The 19,852-nt window shown below is 43.9% G+C and overlaps 1 protein-coding gene across 6 annotated transcripts in view; it reads left to right on the plus strand.

Annotated features, from left to right (window-relative positions):
* LOC106573944 (cell division cycle 14Ab) overlaps window positions 1-19,852 on the plus strand; it is an 83,152-nt gene that overhangs the window by 29,683 nt on the left and 33,617 nt on the right. The gene's annotated exons all lie outside the window — the stretch shown is intronic.

A 19,852-nucleotide genomic window follows, 5' to 3' on the forward strand; every position in this document is an offset into this window, starting at 1 on the left:
CGTCCCACCTGCGGGACACACTATTCAACAGCCAGTGAAATAGGATGGCGCGAAATACAAAACAGCAAAAATCTCATTTCATTTTCTCAAACAATCAACTATTTTACACCATTTTAAAGAAACTTCTCGTTAATCAAACCACATTGTCTGATTTCAAAAAGGCTTTACAGCGAAAGCAAAACATTAGATTATGTTAGGAGAGTACATAGACAAAAATAACCACAGCCGTTTTCCAAGCAAGGATATATGTCACAAAAACCCAAAACACAGCTAAATGAAGCACTAACCTTTGACGATCTTCATCAGATGACACTCCTAGGACATCATGTTACACAATACATGTATGTTTTGTTCGATAAAGTTCATATTTATATCCAAAAACAGCATATTACATTGGCGAGTGATGTTCAGAAAATGTATTTCCACCAAAACGTCCGGTGAATGTGCACATCAATTTACAAAAATACTCATCATAAACGTTGACAAAATATATAACAATTATTTTAAGAATTATAGATGGACTACTCCTGGATGCAACCGCTGTGTCAGATTTTAAAATAGCTTTACGGAGAAAGCACATTCTTCAATATTCTGAGTACATAGCTCAGCCATCACGGCGAGCTATTCAAACACCCGCCAAATTCGGGGTCACCTAAACTCAGAATTAGTATTATAAATATTCTCTTACCTTTGCTGATCTTCGTCAGAATGCACTCCCAGGACTGCTACTTCCACAAGAAATGTTGTTTTTGTTCAAAATAATCCAGATTTATGTGCAAATACCTCCGTTTTGTTCGTGCGTACAGAGCACTATCCAAAGGCATAACGTGCGAGCGCAGTACCAGAGACAAAGTCAAAATGTTCCATTACCGTTCTTAGAAGCATGTCAAATGTTGTTTAAAATCAATCTTTATGGTATTTTTAACGTAAAAATGCGATAATATTCCAATCGGACAATAGCATATTCATTCAAGAAGAAAAAGAAGGAACGGCGCGCTCGCGGGATCGCGCATATCCAATCCCTTTGTCCCCAGGCTGTCCACTGATTAACTGAGCTCCTGTACTCTGCCCAGTGACAGGAGAATGCTGAAAGAACTTTCTGAAGGCTGTTGACAGCCAATAGAAGCCTTAGGAAGTGCAACGTGACCACACAGACACTGTAGTTTCGAAAGAACTACAATTCTCAGACTTTCCACTTCCTGGTTGGATTTTTCTCAGGTTTTTGCCTGCCATATGAGTTCTGTTATACTCAGACACCATTCAAACAGTTTTAGAAACTTCAGTGTTTTCTATCCAAATCTACTAATAATATGCATATTCTAGTTTCTGAGCCAGAGTAGTAACCAGTTTAATTTGGGTACGTTTTTCATCCGGCCGTGAAAATACTGCCCCCTATACTTTAAGAAGTTAAGTTGTCTGGAGAAAAATAAAAAAATCCATTGCAAAATAATGCTTTTTATTCATTCATGGAAATACCAGTCGATATCCTCCAACTTCAAAGTCAAATATACTTCATAGGCTAATAAATCCTCAAGCTGCTTGGAAATTAGTGTTAGGTGTGTTCTATTTTTACTCACGCAAAAGATGTGAGGTCCTCATAGCTATAGTGCCTAAGTGTACCTTGACTGGGCAAAATTGGCATAAATTGTGTTGATTATCCCTGTGTCCAGTGTGCCCGCCGAGAGGGAATTATTTTCCAAAACCAACCAAGACTGCCTCACGATCGTGCCTTGAGGACAAAGTAATGAGGCTGATGGCTGTAAAGCTGTACCAAGGAGTTAACAGTTTTTACTTCCCAACTGCAGTGGTTCACTTTGATCAGGCAAAGGTCTGCTGCAAACGCGAGAAAATTAGAAGCACATTATTGTGTTCATCAGGCCCAGTCCTAGCAGTTCTGCTGCCACCCTAGGCCAGATCAACATATGCTGCCCCTCATGTATAGTATCAAGTTTTGGAATGGATTGATAGACTAGAGTAATAATGTGTATCATGCGCAATTGGTGCATTTCAGTTGAGCTTATTCAGTCGCACTTGGAAACTAAACATTTTTGCCAACTAGTCACATCGGAGAGTTGCAATCATTAGGCTGCCTATTGCCTACAGTATGAAACAGAGTTGTTATCAATAAGCCACCTATATCACACATGACACCAGTCATGACCCCACGATAGTTCAAATTACAATAAACATAACATGAATTAGCATGTTTCCTTTTGTAAATGCATGGCGCTGGCCTCGTTTCACAGGCGCATTGTAAAATAAGCTTTCTCTCAATGAACCAGCCTTAACAAATGTTTATTTACATATCGAATTTGATTGTCCAACATCAGTTTTAGAACTTCTTCAATTTTTGGCCGTCTGGAGTGCGTTGGGCTAAATTAAATTAGAGAGGCCTAAATTGTATTTTGAAACTGCTGTGTTTTGTCATTTATTAATTAATCTGTTTGTACAGATAACATATAGGCCAGGTCCTTCAAAAATGATACATTTATAAAACAAAATCCAGTATGTATTTTTTTTATTTTTATTATTTCACCTTTTAAACAGTTAGGCCAGTTGAGAACAAGTTCTCATTTACAACTGCGACCTGGCCAAGATAAAGCAAAGCGGTGCGACAAAAAACAACAGTTACACGTGGGATAAACAAAAGTACAGTCAATAACACAATAGAAAAATCTATATACAGTGTGTGCAAATGGAGTAAGGAGGTAAGGCAATAAGTAGGCCATAGTAGCGAAGTAGTTACAATTTAGCAAAGGTGTTGGCTTTGGCGGTGTTGGCTTTGGGGATGACCAGTGAGATATACCTGCTGGAGCGCATGCTACGGGTGGGTGTTGTTATGGTGACCAGTGAGCTGAGATAAGGCGGAGCTTTACCTAGCAAAGCCTTATAGATGACCTGGAGCCAGTGGGTCTGGAAGCGAATCTGTAGCGAGGGCCAGCCGACGAGAGCATACAGGTCGCAGTGGTGGGTGGTATATGGGGCTTTGGAGACAACTGATGGCACTGTGATAGACTGCATTCAGTTTTCTGAGTAGAGTATTGGAGGCTATTTTGTAAATGACATCGCCGAAGTTGAGGATCGGTAGGCTAGTCAGTTTTACAAGGGTATGTTGGGCAGCGTGAGTGAAGGAGGTTTTGTTGCGAAATAGGAAGCCGATTCTAGATTTAATTTTAGATTGGAGATGCTTAATGTGAGTCTGGAAGGAGAGTATACAGTCTAGCCAGACACCTAGGTATTTGTAGTTGTCCACATATTTTAAGCCCGAACCGTCCAGAGTAGTGATGCTGGGCGGGTGCGGGCAGCGATCGGTTGAAGAGCATGCATTTCGTTTTAAGAGCAGTTGGAGGCCATGGAAGGAGTGTTGTATGGCATTGAAGCTCGTTTTGGAGGTTTGTTAAGTGTCCAAAGAAGGGCCAGATGTTTACAGAATGGGGTCGTCTGCGTAGAGTTTGATCAAGGAATCATCCGCAGCAAGAGCGACATCGTTGATATATAAAGAGAAAAGAGTCGGCCCGAGAATTGAACCCTGTGTTACCCCCATAGACTGCCAGAGGTCCGGACAACAGGCCCTCCAATTTGAAACACTGAACTCTATCTGAGAAGTAGTTGGTGAACCAGGCGAAGCAGTCATTTGAGAAACTGTCATGAGAATTTTGCTATCTCAATGTTCTAACTGAACAATTTTATACTCCATCTGTATCTTAGAGGTTGTAAAGCTCTGTTTTAATAAACAAAGTCCAGCATACAAAGGATCAGCACTTTATTCAGAGAGCGCTCTGTCCCTCAAAAGCGAGCCAGTCTTTTATACACACACAAATCCTTATCTTTGGCTACTCCCTGTTCAAACAAACAGTATTTTTCCACTGACCACAGAATAGAGAAAGAACTATCAATCTTGTCACATTCTTCAAGTCTTTCATTTCTCCTCCTCCGTTGGGGCCCCTTGGTTTGAAAACCTCTAATGGTTTTCTGTTATCTGTTTTACAACTGCACCCTGCTTGCATATCTACATAAGATAATGCCCTAGTTCTAGAATTCTAACAGAGCTACACACATCCTCAGATTATCTTCTTATGATTCTAACACATTTCACAGTTATACAGTTTTGGGTGGAATGCTTTAGTCATTACCTTTAAACATTAAAATTCTTCTATCAGAAACCAAGGCTGTTGAGTCTGACGATCAGAATACGGTGATTGACATTCGAAAGCCTTGGCCAGGTCGATGAAGACTGCTGCGCAGTACTGTCTTTTATCGATGGCGGTTATGATATCGTTTAGTACCTTGAGCGTGGCTGAGGTGCACCCGTGACCAGCTCGGAAACTGTATTGCACAGCGGAGAAGGTACAGTGGGATTCGAAATGGTCAGTGATCTGTTTGTTAACTTGGCTTTCGAAGAGTTTAGAAAGGCAGGGCAGGATGGATATAGGTCTGTAACAGTTTGGGTCTAGAGTGTCACCCCCTTTGAAGAGGGGGATGACCACGGCAGCTTTCCAATCTTTAGGAATCTCAGACGATAAGAGAGGTTGAACAGAGTAGTAATAGGGGTTGCAACAATGGTGGTGGATAATTTTAAAGCGGGTCCAGATTGTCTAGCCCAGCTGATTTGTACGGGTCGAGGTTTTGCAGCTCTTTCAGAACATCTGCTATCTGGATTTGGGTGAAGGAGAAGCTGGGGAGGCTTGGGCAAGTAGCTGCAGGGGGTGCGGAGCTTTTGGTTGGGGTAGCCAGGAGGAAAGCGTGGCCAGCCGTAGAGATGCTTATTGAAATTCTCGATTATCGTGGATTTATCAGTGGTGACAGTGTTTCCTAGCCTCCGTGCAGTGGGCAGCTGGGAGGAGGTGCTCTTATTCTCCATGGACTTTACATTGTCCCAAAACTTTTTGGAGTTAGAGCTACAAGATGCAAATTTCTGTTTGAAAAAGCTAGCCTTTGCTTTCCTAACTGACTGTGAGTATTGGTTCCTGACTTCCCTGAAAGGTTGCATATCACGGGGACTATTCGATGCTAGTGCAGTACGCCACAAGATGTTTTTGTGCTGGTTGAGGGCAGTCAGGTCTGGAGTGAACCAAGGGCTATATGTTCTTAGTACTACATTTTTGGAAAGGGGCATGCTTATTTAAGATGGTGAGGAAATTACTTTTTAAAGAACAACCAGGCATCCTCTACTGACGGGATGAGGTCAATATCCTTCCAGGATACCCGGGCCAGGTCGATTAGTAAGGCCTGCTCGCAGACGTGTTTTAGAGTGTTTGTCAGTGATGAGGGGTGGTCGTTTGACCGCAGACCCATAGCGGATGCAGGCAATGAGGCAGTGATTGCTGAGATCCTGACTTGAAAACAGCAGAGGTGTATTTGGAGGGCAAGTTGGTCAGGATAATATCTGAGGGAGCCCATTTTACGGTTTTTGGGTTGTACCTGGTGGGTTCCTTTAGGATTTGTGTGAGATTGAGGGCATCTAGCTTAGATTGTAGGACGGCTGGGGTGTTAAGCATATCCCAGTTTGGTCACCTAACAGAACGAACAACAGTGAGAGACTTATTTCTGGAGAGATTCATTTTTAAAATTAGAAGCTTGAACTGTTTGGGCATAGACCTGGAAAGTAAGCCTGCAAGCTCTGTCATTCTTTGCAGTAGATTGCAACTCCTCCCCCTTTCGCAGTTCTATCTTGACGGAAAATGTTGTAGTTGGATGGAAATCTCTTCCTAAGCCAGGATTCAGACACGGCAAGGACATCAGGGTTGGCGGAGTGTGCTAAAGCAGTGAGTAAAATAAACTTAGGGAGGAGGCTGATGTTAACATGCATGAAATCAAGGATTTTACGGTTCCAGTATTACTGTCGGCAACTTGTTCTACTAGGATAAGTGTTTTTTTTTTTCTTTAAATGAAAATTAATTTATAGCGGGATGAAGACAACTTTTCAATAAAACCTGTTGTTGGTATAAGGTCATTCTACTTTTTTATTACACCTTGAGGCTATTTTCTATTCTGATGAATGACCATAATCTAAATGTGATTCTGAGCACCGTGGGTGGACGTCCTAAAGCTGTACACACCCAATGCATATGGATGTTCGGTAAATTTCTCGAATGTATGGTAAATGAAAATCTTGCAGGTCACGTTGTCCGGCGCCTAATTTTCCTAACGTAAACCATGGTACACACGCACAAATGTACATAGGTGTACATACAGCACACAGAGACAGGTGGGTCAGACACCACAGTATAAACTATTTAAAACCGCTACAGGATCGGTGGGTCCCCCGCGGGACGGTTGAGCTAACGTAGGCTAAAGCGATTAGCATGTTGTAAGTAACAAGAACATTTCCCAGGACATAGACATATCTGATATTGTCAGAAAGCTTAAATTATTGTTAATCTAACTGCACTGTCCAATTTACAGTAGCTATTACAGTGAAAGAATACCATGCTATTGTTTGAGAAGAGTGCACAGTTATGAACGTAAAGTTATTAATAACCAAATAGGCGCATTTAGGCAGTCTTGATACAACATTTTGAACAGAAATGCAGTGGTTCATTGAATCAGTCTAAAACATTGCACATACACTGCTTCCATCTAGTGGCCTAAATCTAAATTGCGACTGGGCTGGAATAATACATTAAGGCCGTTCTTTTGCATTTCAAAGATGATGGTACAAAAAAATACAAACGTATTTTCTTATTTGTATTTTCTTTTACAAGCTCTGTTGTTCTCCTACATTCCTCTCACATTTCCACAGACTTCAGTGTTTCCTTTCAAATGGTATCAATAATTTGCATATCCTTGCTTCAGGTCCTGAGTTATAGGCAGTTAGATTTGTCATTTTAGGTGAAAAAACAAAACAAAAGGGTGGATCCTTAAGAGGTTTTAAAGGGATTTCCTTCCTTTGTTAACCTTAACATGGCACAGAGCAGGAGTAGTACATTTTCACCATTGTTTACTGTGGCTGGCAGAGGGCTTCATTCACTGTGGTACCTACTGCCCAGGAGAACTGAGAACAGGTACATAACACAGACCTGGGGGAGAGAGCAGCTCACAGACAGCGGTCAACACTACAGACCTGACAGGGAGAATAGGGGATGGAAAAAGACTGTGTGCGTGCACGTGCCCACGGCACGTTCACGTATCTGTTTGTGTGCATCTTTGTCCATTCTGTTTCCCTGTCTGAATTGGGTAGTCTCCTACTCTGCCTTTCTGTTGATTTCTGTTTTATAAAGTGATTTGACATTTGATTGTTTTTTACGAATTAATAAAAAAATGTACGGTCCCTAAGAACACAGTGGCCGTTATTCTTAAATGGAAAAAGTTTTGAACCACCAAGACTTCTTAGAGCTGGCTGCCCAGCCAAACTGAGGAGAAGGACCTTTGTCAAGGAGGTGACCAAGAACCCAATGGTCACTCTGAAAGCGCTCTGGAGATCCTCTATGGAGATTGTTTTCCTTCTGGAAGGTTCCCCCATCTCTGCAGCACTCCACCAATCAGGCCTTTATGGTAGAGTGGCCAGACGCTAGCTACTCCTTAGTAAACGGCACCTAAAGGACACTCAGACCATGAGAAACAAGATTCTATGGTCTGATGAAACTAAGATTGAGTACTATGGCCTAAATGCCAAGCGTCACGTCTGGAGGAAACCTGGCACCATCCCTGTGCTGAAGCATGGTGGTGGCAGCATCATGCTGTGGGGATGTTTTTCAGCAGCAGAGCCTGGAAGAGTAGTCAGGATCGAGGGAAAGATGAACGGAACAAAGTACAGGGAGATCCTTGATGAAAACCTGCTCCAGAGTGCTCAGGACCTCAGGCTGGGGTGAAGGTTCACCTACCAACAGGAAAATGACCCTAAGCACACAGCCAAGACAACTCAGGAGTAGCTTCTCTCACGTCACCCCGCTCCTCCGCTCTCTCCACTGGCTTCCAGTTGAAGCTCGCATCCGCTACAAGACCATGGTGCTTGCCTACGGAGCTGTGAGGGGAACGGCACCTCCGTACCTTCAGGCTCTGATCAGGCCCTACACCCAAACAAGGGCACTGCGTTCATCCACCTCTGGCCTGCTCGCCTCCCTACCTCTGAGGAAGCACAGTTCCCGCTCAGCCCAGTCAAAACTGTTCGCTGCTCTGGCACCCCAATGGTGGAACAAGCTCCCTCACGACGCCAGGACAGCGGAGTCAATCACCACCTTCCGGAGACACCTGAAACCCCACCTCTTTAAGGAATACCTAGGATAGGATAAAGTAATCCTTCTAACCCCCCCCCCACCCCCCCTTAAAAGATTTAGATGCACTATTGTAAAGTGGTTGTTCCACTGGATATCATAAGGTGAATGCACCAATTTGTAAGTCACTCTGGATAAGAGCGTCTGCTAAATGACTTAAATGTAAATGTCTTCTAGAAAAGTCTTTGAATGTCCTTAAGTGACCCAACCAGAGCCCGGACTTAAACCCAATCGAACATCTCTGAAGAGACCTGAAAATAGCTGTGCAGCAACGCTCCCCATCCAACCAGACAGAGCTTGAGAAGATCTGCGGAGAATAATGGGAGAAACTCCCCAAATACAGGTTTGCCAAGCTTGTAGACATACCCAAGATGACTCGAGGCTGTAATTGCTGACAAAGGTGCATAAATAAAGTACTGAGTGAAGGGTCTGAATACTTATGGAAATATACTGCTCAAAAAAATAAAGGGAACACTTAAACAACACATCCTAGATCTGAATGAAAGAAATAATCTTATTAAATACTTTTTTCTTTACATAGTTGAATGTGCTGACAACAAAATCACACAAAAATAATCAATGGAAATCCAATTTATCAACCCATGGAGGTCTGGATTTGGAGTCACACTCAAAATTAAAGTGGAAAACCATACTACAGGCTGATCCAACTTTGATGTAATGTCCTTAAAACAAGTCAAAATGAGGCTCAGTAGTGTGTGTGGCCTCCACGTGCCTGTATGACCTCCCTACAACGCCTGGGCATGCTCCTGATGAGGTGCCGGATGGTCTCCTGAGGGATCTCTTTCCAGACCTGGACTAAAGCATCCGCCAACTCCTGGACAGTCTGTGGTGCAACGTGGCGTTGGTGGATGGAGCGAGACATGATGTCCCAGATGTGCTCAATTGGATTCAGGTCTGGGGAACGGGCGGGCCACTCCATAGCATCGATGCCTTCCTCTTGCAGGAACTGCAGACACACTGCAGCCACATGAGGTCTAGCATTGTCTTGCATTAGGAGGAACCCAGGGCCAACCGCACCAGCATATGGTCTCACAAGGGGTCTGAGGAGCTCATCTCGGTACCTAATGGCAGTCAGGCTACCTCTGGCGAGCACATGGAGGGCTGTGCGGCCCCCCAAAGAAATGCCACCCCACACCATGACTGACCCACCGCCAAACCGGTCATGCTGGAGGATGTTGCAGGCAGCAGAACGTTCTCCACGGCGTCTCCAGACTCTGTCACGTCTGTCACGTGCTCAGTGTGAACCTGCTTTCATCTGTGAAGAGCACAGGGCGCCAGTGGCGAATTTGCCAATCTTGGTGTTCTCTGGCAAATGCCAAACGTCCTGCACGGTGTTGGGCTGTAAGCACAACCACCACCTGTGGACGTCGGGCCCTCATACCACCCTCATGGAGTCTGTTTCTGACCGTTTGAGCAGACACATGCACATTTGTGGCCTGCTGGAGGTCGTTTTGCAGGGCTCTGGCAGTGCTTTCCCTGCTCCTCCTTGCACAAAGGCAGAGGTAGCGGTCTTGCTGCTGAGTTGTTGCCCTCCTACGGCCTCCTCCACGTCTCCTGATGTACTGGCCTGTCTCCTGGTAGCGCCTCCATACTCTGGACACTACACTGACAGACACAGCAAACCTTCTTGCCACAGCTCGCATTGATGTGCCATCCTGGATGAGCTCCACTACCTGAGCCACTTGTGTGGGTTGTAGACTCCGTCTCATGCTACCACTAGAGTGAAAGCACCGCCAGCATTCAAAAGTGACCAAAACATCAGCCAGGAAGCATAGGAACTGAGAAGTGGTCTGTGGTCCCCACCTGCAGAACCACTCCTTTTATTGGGGGTGTCTTGCTAATTGCCTATAATTTCCACCTGTTGTCTATCATTTCCACCTGTTGTTGAAGTGTTCCCTTTATTTTTTTGAGCAGTGTATATTTCAGTTTTATTTTTAATACATTTGCAAACATTTCTAAACCTCTTTTGTATTTTTTTGTTATTATGGGGTGTTGTGTGTAGATTTGATTGGGGGGGGGGACAATTGAATCCATTTTAGAATAACGTAACAAATGTGAAGGAAAAGAATGTGGAATAAGTCAAGGGGTCTGAATACTTCCTGACTGCGCTGTACACTACATCTTATTATTGACAGCCAAGTCAAAGGGTCGCAAAATGCGACTAAATGGTTGTGAAGTTCACCGACAATGTTTCAACTAAAGCCTTAATAAACTACTCAAGTCTTATTAAACTGGGACAGGGGAATGGTGATATGAAGATGTGTGACGAGTGCCTGTAAATGCCTGACCGGAAAGGAAATGCGTAACAGAGTAGCTCATGTCGGTGTTATGTGAGGAGCAGAGTTGGCCATCTAGCAATTCTGGCAAATGCCAGATGGGCAGCACTATTTGTTTAATGGGCTGGTCAAAATTGACACACAAAAATATTTGATCAAGGGGAAAAAGAAATAAAACATGACATGGCCAGCGGCCCATGGGCCTGCTAATATTGTTTTATTTTTTTGCACAATTTCTTTACTTATCTATAATGAGCTTTTGGCTGATCAGCTGCCCCCTGACCAAGATGGACCGGCCTGGGTTTCTCACATTCAAAGTTAAAAGCGGCATCAGCGAAGAGACTTTCTCCGACTCTGTCATCCGACTCTCAGCCCAGATTGTGGTTTGTAAAAACGGGAAGGCTCCCTATAAAAGTAGACAGAGCACATTCTACATTGTCACCTCACTCAAAACAACCTATTTTTGGGGCTGCTAAAACCCTGATTTTATCAAACAGTAAAGTGCATTGTCATCTTTTAATGAAAGTTTTTGCCCTGTGCCTGTTTCACCTGGGCATGCTGCTGTGATGAGCAAACCACTCTCCTCCAAATGCAAAAAAAAACGTGCTCTGATTGTATAACATTTCAAAATGCAGTTGCAGGAAAAAACACCGCTTTGGAAGCTTTGTCCCCTTGTCCCTGTCAAAGAGAGGAGGGTCTCAGATTTCTGGAGGTATCATTTCTGTATGTCAACTCTATTTGGCTTAATAGCAACTATTTTACAACCAAGATGTTTGATATGGAGCGGCGCCCTCCCTGAAATGTGCACCGGCCATTGCAATTTGAACTTCCTTCAAACAGCACACACAAATAAATTGTATCAGTGAGTAGAAAAATGGCTTAATTGCCAAAGTCTCGCACTATCCCTTTAAGACTCAACTGGTGACATGACATGCTATAGTTTTAGTCTATCTGGTTCGCATGGAAACCACCGCCTAGCCTGCTCAGTGTAGAAGTTTCAAGTTTTATTAGTCATATGTACGGGATACACATGGTATACACCGTCCCAACGAAATGCTTACCTCCAGGTTCCTTCGCGACAATGCAACAACAACAAAAGATAAGAATACGAAAATAAAGTAAATGGCTCTGACTATAATAAACATTTTAGCATGAGTATGATACAGGAAGGTACAGTTTATAGTCCAATATTTACACATTTGTGGGTGTGTGAGTGCATGTTTGCTAAAGTGCAGAGAATCAGAGCAGGCGGTCAGTCCAGTTCAAGTGTTCGGCAGTGTGATGGCTTGTAGATACCAACAGGCTCAGAGACAGTTTCTATCAGACCTCATGCTCTGATACTGTCTGCCCCACGGTAAGGGAGTGAACAGCACATGGCTGGGATAATTTGTTCACAACCAGTTTTGATTTAAGAACAAAGCCCTGGTCTTCCCGTCTATCTCACTTTTTGGTTTATCAACTGGATAAAAGTAAATAAAAAAATCTCCTAGGCTATTATACTGACTTTGGAGTCTGTGACTGATCTAGACATGAGAAACCAGAACTGTGAAGTCGGTGTCCAGTCCATTAAACCAGTTGATAATTGATTTCCGGTGGATAAAGAACCAGTCTAAACTTCCGGACCTCCAGGACTTGAGCTAAAAAATAAAAAGAAGGGGGCGCTCAGCCGAACTATAAAATTCACTAAATAATTAACTTCCTTGTACAGTGTTGTGTGAATCACGACCACCTAATACTTATCGATAACAGTTCTACAGCATATGGCTCTTACAGTGTAGTCCTGGCTTCACTCACTCTTATAATCAGACCCTCCCTATTTGACACCACTGCCACAAATGTCACAGGCCTTAGACAAGAGGGACACAGTGGTGTGGAGTAGGATAGAATACTGGGAAGGAGCATGGTGATATCATGTTCTCCTCAGGCGCACCATGAACATGGTGGCTGGATGCTGACTCGGTTGGTTGCTGACTGTTCACTGTGTACCTATCATCACTAACACTATACACTGAGTGTACAAAACATTTAAGAACACCTGCTCTTTCCATGACAGGCTGAACAGGTGAATCCAGGTGAACGTTATGATCCCTTATTGATGTCACCTGTTCAATCTACCTCAATCAGTGTAGCTGAATGGGAGGAGATGGGTTAAAGAAGGATTTTTTTAGCCTTGAGACATGAATTTTGTGTTTGCCATTCAGAGAGTGAATGGACAAGACAAAAGGTTTAAGAGCACCGGTTTGTGTCAAGAACTGCATCCATCCTGTGTTTTTCACGTTCCACAATTTCCCGTGTGTATCAAGAAAGGTCACCCAGCTGACTTGTCACAACTGTGAGAAACCTCATGGGCCAGCATCCCTGTGGAATGCTTTCGACACCTTGTATAGTCCATGCCCTGATGAATTGAGGCTGCTCTGAGGGCAAAGAGGGGGGGTGTAACTCAATATTAAGGTGTTCCTATTGTTTGGTATACTCAGTGTATTAGAGGTTAAAGTGCACAAATGATTATCTTTAGTGATTTAGCCTCGTACTTAGCGACCGCATCGTGTCACGTTGTCCTGCCAACAATTACAGTACCACATACCATCTTGTTTTTATTATTGCTTTACTATCCCTGTCCTTTTAAGCAACAATTATCAACATGGCTTAGTTTGATACAGCTGATAATGTCTGCGGGGATCACTTTGCTGATCTCTGCCATAACAGATTATAATCCGTCATCATGATGCTGCATCAGGCTTCCCAGCAGACCGAGGGTTTGAGGTCAATGTAGTTCTGGGGCTGCCTGGGTCACTAGTTTTGCTTGGTCATGAATCAGTTGAGACACACACACACAGGCCTGGCCTCCACAATCACCCGACCTCAATCCAATTGAGGTGGTTTGGGATGAGTTGGTCCGCGGAGAAAAGAAAAAGCAGCCAGCAAGTGCTCAGCAGATTTGGGAACTCATTCTAGACTGTTGGAAAAGCATTCCTCATGAAGCTGGTTGATAGAATGCCAAGAGTGGGCAAAGGGTGGCTACTTTGAACAATCTCAAATATCAAAAAATATTCTGATTTGTTTAACCCTTTTTTTAGTTACTATGTGATTCCACATGTGTTATTTCATAGTTTTGATGTCTTCACTATTACTCTACAATGTAGAAAATAGTCAAATTAAAAACCCTTTGAGTAGGTGTGTCCAAACTTTTGGTACTGTATATTTTTATATATCTATATATATAATATATATATATACTGCTCAAAAAAAATAAAGGGAACACTTAAACAACACATCCTAGATCTGAATGAAAGAAATAATCTTATTAAATACTTTTTTCTTTACATAGTTGAATGTGCTGACAACAAAATCACACAAAAATAATCAATGGAAATCCAATTTATCAACCCATGGAGGTCTGGATTTGGAGTCACACTCAAAATTAAAGTGGAAAACCATACTACAGGCTGATCCAACTTTGATGTAATGTCCTTAAAACAAGTCAAAATGAGGCTCAGTAGTGTGTGTGGCCTCCACGTGCCTGTATGACCTCCCTACAACGCCTGGGCATGCTCCTGATGAGGTGGCGGATGGTCTCCTGAGGGATCTCTTTCCAGACCTGGACTAAAGCATCCGCCAACTCCTGGACAGTCTGTGGTGCAACGTGGCGTTGGTGGATGGAGCGAGACATGATGTCCCAGATGTGCTCAATTGGATTCAGGTCTGGGGAACGGGCGGGCCACTCCATAGCATCGATGCCTTCCTCTTGCAGGAACTGCTGACACACTGCAGCCACATGAGGTCTAGCATTGTCTTGCATTAGGAGGAACCCAGGGCCAACCGCACCAGCATATGGTCTCACAAGGGGTCTGAGGAGCTCATCTCGGTACCTAATGGCAGTCAGGCTACCTCTGGCGAGCACATGGAGGGCTGTGCGGCCCCCCAAAGAAATGCCACCCCACACCATGACTGACCCACCGCCAAACCGGTCATGCTGGAGGATGTTGCAGGCAGCAGAACGTTCTCCACGGCGTCTCCAGACTCTGTCACGTCTGTCACGTGCTCAGTGTGAACCTGCTTTCATCTGTGAAGAGCACAGGGCGCCAGTGGCGAATTTGCCAATCTTGGTGTTCTCTGGCAAATGCCAAACGTCCTGCACGGTGTTGGGCTGTAAGCACAACCACCACCTGTGGACGTCGGGCCCTCATACCACCCTCATGGAGTCTGTTTCTGACCGTTTGAGCAGACACATGCACATTTGTGGCCTGCTGGAGGTCGTTTTGCAGGGCTCTGGCAGTGCTTTCCCTGCTCCTCCTTGCACAAAGGCAGAGGTAGCGGTCTTGCTGCTGAGTTGTTGCCCTCCTACGGCCTCCTCCACGTCTCCTGATGTACTGGCCTGTCTCCTGGTAGCGCCTCCATACTCTGGACACTACACTGACAGACACAGCAAACCTTCTTGCCACAGCTCGCATTGATGTGCCATCCTGGATGAGCTCCACTACCTGAGCCACTTGTGTGGGTTGTAGACTCCGTCTCATGCTACCACTAGAGTGAAAGCACCGCCAGCATTCAAAAGTGACCAAAACATCAGCCAGGAAGCATAGGAACTGAGAAGTGGTCTGTGGTCCCCACCTGCAGAACCACTCCTTTTATTGGGGGTGTCTTGCTAATTGCCTATAATTTCCACCTGTTGTCTATCATTTCCACCTGTTGTTGAAGTGTTCCCTTTATTTTTTTTGAGCAGTGTATATTTCAGTTTTATTTTTAATACATTTGCAAACATTTCTAAACCTCTTTTGTATTTTTTTGTTATTATGGGGTGTTGTGTGTAGATTTGATTGGGGGGGGGACAATTGAATCCATTTTAGAATAACGTAACAAATGTGAAGGAAAAGAATGTGGAATAAGTCAAGGGGTCTGAATACTTCCTGACTGCGCTGTACACTACATCTTATTATTGACAGCCAAGTCAAAGGGTCGCAAAATGCGACTAAATGGTTGTGAAGTTCACCGACAATGTTTCAACTAAAGCCTTAATAAACTACTCAAGTCTTATTAAACTGGGACAGGGGAATGGTGATATGAAGATGTGTGACGAGTGCCTGTAAATGCCTGACCGGAAAGGAAATGCGTAACAGAGTAGCTCATGTCGGTGTTATGTGAGGAGCAGAGTTGGCCATCTAGCAATTCTGGCAAATGCCAGATGGGCAGCACTATTTGTTTAATGGGCTGGTCAAAATTGACACACAAAAATATTTGATCAAGGGGAAAAAGAAATAAAACATGACATGGCCAGCGGCCCATGGGCCTGCTAATATTGTTTTATTTTTTTGCACAATTTCTTTACTTATCTATAATGAGCTTTTGGCTGATCAGCTGCCCCCTGACCAAGATGGACCGGCCTGGGTTTCTCACATTCAAAGTTAAAAAGCGGCATCAGCGAAGAGACTTTCTCCGACTCTGTCATCCGACTCTCAGCCCAGATTGTGGTTTGTAAAAAACGGGAAGGCTCCCTATAAAAGTAGACAGAGCACATTCTACATTGTCACCTCACTCAAAACAACCTATTTTTGGGGCTGCTAAAACCCTGATTTTATCAAACAGTAAAGTGCATTGTCATCTTTTAATGAAAGTTTTTGCCCTGTGCCTGTTTCACCTGGGCATGCTGCTGTGATGAGCAAACCACTCTCCTCCAAATGCAAAAAAAAACGTGCTCTGATTGTATAACATTTCAAAATGCAGTTGCAGGAAAAAACACCGCTTTGGAAGCTTTGTCCCCTTGTCCCTGTCAAAGAGAGGAGGGTCTCAGATTTCTGGAGGTATCATTTCTGTATGTCAACTCTATTTGGCTTAATAGCAACTATTTTACAACCAAGATGTTTGATATGGAGCGGCGCCCTCCCTGAAATGTGCACCGGCCATTGCAATTTGAACTTCCTTCAAACAGCACACACAAATAAATTGTATCAGTGAGTAGAAAAATGGCTTAATTGCCAAAGTCTCGCACTATCCCTTTAAGACTCAACTGGTGACATGACATGCTATAGTTTTAGTCTATCTGGTTCGCATGGAAACCACCGCCTAGCCTGCTCAGTGTAGAAGTTTCAAGTTTTATTAGTCATATGTACGGGATACACATGGTATACACCGTCCCAACGAAATGCTTACCTCCAGGTTCCTTCGCGACAATGCAACAACAACAAAAGATAAGAATACGAAAATAAAGTAAATGGCTCTGACTATAATAAACATTTTAGCATGAGTATGATACAGGAAGGTACAGTTTATAGTCCAATATTTACACATTTGTGGGTGTGTGAGTGCATGTTTGCTAAAGTGCAGAGAATCAGAGCAGGCGGTCAGTCCAGTTCAAGTGTTCGGCAGTGTGATGGCTTGTAGATACCAACAGGCTCAGAGACAGTTTCTATCAGACCTCATGCTCTGATACTGTCTGCCCCACGGTAAGGGAGTGAACAGCACATGGCTGGGATAATTTGTTCACAACCAGTTTTGATTTAAGAACAAAGCCCTGGTCTTCCCGTCTATCTCACTTTTTGGTTTATCAACTGGATAAAAGTAAATAAAAAAATCTCCTAGGCTATTATACTGACTTTGGAGTCTGTGACTGATCTAGACATGAGAAACCAGAACTGTGAAGTCGGTGTCCAGTCCATTAAACCAGTTGATAATTGATTTCCGGTGGATAAAGAACCAGTCTAAACTTCCGGACCTCCAGGACTTGAGCTAAAAAATAAAAAGAAGGGGGCGCTCAGCCGAACTATAAAATTCACTAAATAATTAACTTCCTTGTACAGTGTTGTGTGAATCACGACCACCTAATACTTATCGATAACAGTTCTACAGCATATGGCTCTTACAGTGTAGTCCTGGCTTCACTCACTCTTATAATCAGACCCTCCCTATTTGACACCACTGCCACAAATGTCACAGGCCTTAGACAAGAGGGACACAGTGGTGTGGAGTAGGATAGAATACTGGGAAGGAGCATGGTGATATCATGTTCTCCTCAGGCGCACCATGAACATGGTGGCTGGATGCTGACTCGGTTGGTTGCTGACTGTTCACTGTGTACCTATCATCACTAACACTATACACTGAGTGTACAAAACATTTAAGAACACCTGCTCTTTCCATGACAGGCTGAACAGGTGAATCCAGGTGAACGTTATGATCCCTTATTGATGTCACCTGTTCAATCTACCTCAATCAGTGTAGCTGAATGGGAGGAGATGGGTTAAAGAAGGATTTTTTTAGCCTTGAGACATGAATTTTGTGTTTGCCATTCAGAGAGTGAATGGACAAGACAAAAGGTTTAAGAGCACCGGTTTGTGTCAAGAACTGCATCCATCCTGTGTTTTTCACGTTCCACAATTTCCCGTGTGTATCAAGAAAGGTCACCCAGCTGACTTGTCACAACTGTGAGAAACCTCATGGGCCAGCATCCCTGTGGAATGCTTTCGACACCTTGTATAGTCCATGCCCTGATGAATTGAGGCTGCTCTGAGGGCAAAGAGGGGGGGGTGTAACTCAATATTAAGGTGTTCCTATTGTTTGGTATACTCAGTGTATTAGAGGTTAAAGTGCACAAATGATTATCTTTAGTGATTTAGCCTCGTACTTAGCGACCGCATCGTGTCACGTTGTCCTGCCAACAATTACAGTACCACATACCATCTTGTTTTTATTATTGCTTTACTATCCCTGTCCTTTTAAGCAACAATTATCAACATGGCTTAGTTTGATACAGCTGATAATGTCTGCGGGGATCACTTTGCTGATCTCCGCCATAACAGATTATAATCCGTCATCATGATGCTGCATCAGGCTTCCCAGCAGACCGAGGGTTTGAGGTCAATGTAGTTCTGGGGCTGCCTGGGTCACTAGTTTTGCTTGGTCATGAATCAGTTGAGACACACACACACAGGCCTGGCCTCCACAATCACCCGACCTCAATCCAATTGAGTTGGTTTGGGATGAGTTGGTCCGCGGAGAAAAGGAAAAGCAGCCAGCAAGTGCTCAGTAGATTTGGGAACTCATTCTAGACTGTTGGAAAAGCATTCCTCATGAAGCTGGTTGATAGAATGCCAAGAGTGGGCAAAGGGTGGCTACTTTGAACAATCTCAAATATCAAAAAATATTCTGATTTGTTTAACCCTTTTTTTAGTTACTATGTGATTCCACATGTGTTATTTCATAGTTTTGATGTCTTCACTATTACTCTACAATGTAGAAAATAGTCCAATTAAAAACCCTTTGAGTAGGTGTGTCCAAACTTTTGGTACTGTATATTTTTATATATCTATATATATAATATATATATATACTGCTCAAAAAAAATAAAGGGAACACTTAAACAACACATCCTAGATCTGAATGAAAGAAATAATCTTATTAAATACTTTTTTCTTTACATAGTTGAATGTGCTGACAACAAAATCACACAAAAATAATCAATGGAAATCCAATTTATCAACCCATGGAGGTCTGGATTTGGAGTCACACTCAAAATTAAAGTGGAAAACCATACTACAGGCTGATCCAACTTTGATGTAATGTCCTTAAAACAAGTCAAAATGAGGCTCAGTAGTGTGTGTGGCCTCCACGTGCCTGTATGACCTCCCTACAACGCCTGGGCATGCTCCTGATGAGGTGGCGGATGGTCTCCTGAGGGATCTCTTTCCAGACCTGGACTAAAGCATCCGCCAACTCCTGGACAGTCTGTGGTGCAACGTGGCGTTGGTGGATGGAGCGAGACATGATGTCCCAGATGTGCTCAATTGGATTCAGGTCTGGGGAACGGGCGGGCCACTCCATAGCATCGATGCCTTCCTCTTGCAGGAACTGCTGACACACTGCAGCCACATGAGGTCTAGCATTGTCTTGCATTAGGAGGAACCCAGGGCCAACCGCACCAGCATATGGTCTCACAAGGGGTCTGAGGAGCTCATCTCGGTACCTAATGGCAGTCAGGCTACCTCTGGCGAGCACATGGAGGGCTGTGCGGCCCCCCAAAGAAATGCCACCCCACACCATGGCTGACCCACCGCCAAAACGGTCATGCTGGAGGATGTTGCAGGCAGCAGAACGTTCTCCACGGCGTCTCCAGACTCTGTCACGTCTGTCACGTGCTCAGTGTGAACCTGCTTTCATCTGTGAAGAGCACAGGGCGCCAGTGGCGAATTTGCCAATCTTGGTGTTCTCTGGCAAATGCCAAACGTCCTGCAAGGTGTTGGGCTATAAGCACAACCCCCACCTGTGGACGTCGGGCCCTCATACCACCCTCATGGAGTCTGTTTCTGACCATTTGAGCATACACATGCACATTTTTGGCCTGCTGGAGGT

Source organism: Salmo salar, chromosome ssa16 (assembly GCF_905237065.1).
Source record: "Salmo salar chromosome ssa16, Ssal_v3.1, whole genome shotgun sequence".
NCBI classification, from domain to species: Eukaryota; Metazoa; Chordata; class Actinopteri; order Salmoniformes; family Salmonidae; genus Salmo; species Salmo salar.